Consider the following 1,460-nt stretch of genomic DNA (forward strand, 5'->3'; position numbering starts at 1 on the left):
CCAGGATGTGAACATCTTCATCCACAAAGTCCATGGTGTTCTGTATGTGGTGTTCTGAGCTGTGGATAAGGTGAGGGATGTCATCATGGAGACTGATGAAACAATGGTCGCTTTTGATGTCACATCACTCTTTACGTGCATTCCTGTTGATGATGCAGTAGAGGTGGTCAGTTTAAGATTAAAATCAGACACCACTCTGAGCAGCAGGACCACACTTTCCACAGAACAACTGTGTCAACTCTTGAAACTGTGCCTGCAGTCAACCTACTTCACATATGGGGAGCAATATTATAGGCAGAAACATGGGTGTGCTATGGGGTCTCCAGTTTCTCCTATTGTTGCCAACCTGTACATGGAGGAGGTAGAAAAGAGAGCCTTGATTTTCTTTTCAGGGACACCACCAAGTCATTGGTTCAGGTATGTTGACGACACCTGGGTTAAAATTAAATCTCAGGAAGTCCAACATTTTACTGACCACATCAACTCTGTGGATAAATACATCAAGTTCACATGAGAAGATGTAAAATATGTCAGGTTGGCTTTCTTGGACTGTGAGGTCTCAGTCTCTGATCGAGGACATTTGCAAACCGAGGTGTACCGCAAACCCACCCACACAGACCAATATTTGCAGTTTGACTCCCATCACCCTTTGGAGCACAAGTTAGGAGTCATCAGGACTCTGTATCACAGAGCAGACAGCGTCCCCACTAACTCAGGAGCCAGACAGAAGGAGAAATCCCACACAAGACAGGCTCTAGAGCAATGTGGATATCCTAACTGGGCCTTCCTGAAAGCAGAGAAGAAACCCAAACAGGACTCCAGTCAGCCAACAGGTGAAAAGGAGGAACCCAGACCCAGACCAGTGGTCATTCCGTATGTTGAGGGAGTATCAGAGAAACTGAGAAGTTTATTTTCTAAACATAACGTCCCAGTGGCTTTTAAACCCCAAAATACATTACGGCAAAGACTGGTTCATCCCAAAGATCCAGTCCCCCGGCACAAACAGAGTAATATTGTGTATGCTGTTCAGTGTCAGGAGGGCTGTGATCAGTCTTACATCGGGGAAACTAAACAGCCACTGGCCAAAAGGATGGACCAGCACAGAAGATCAACATCATCAGGCCAGGATTCTGCGGTCTACACTCATCTCCAGGCCAGCGGTCACTCTTTCAGGGATGAAGATGTTCACATCCTGGATAGAGAGGAACGATGGTTTGAGAAAGGAGTAAAGGAGGCCATCTTTGTGAAAAGAAATCGTCCATCATTAAACAGGGGTGGAGGCCTCCGGGTTCAATTGTCCCCCTCTTACAATGCTGTGATTGCTAGTATCACTCAGCCCTCTGTGAACAGTAAACAGCCATCAGTGTGCTAATGATCCATTGTTAGGCTGATGGTCCTTCTTGAGCATGTGATCAGCTGGTTTTGGTTGTCAGCAGCAAACTGGTTGATCCACTCTGAGA

The sequence above is a fragment of the Nematolebias whitei genome, chromosome 19, assembly GCF_014905685.2.
Source record: "Nematolebias whitei isolate Nwh7 chromosome 19, NemWhi1, whole genome shotgun sequence".
Lineage (NCBI taxonomy): Eukaryota > Metazoa > Chordata > Actinopteri > Cyprinodontiformes > Rivulidae > Nematolebias > Nematolebias whitei.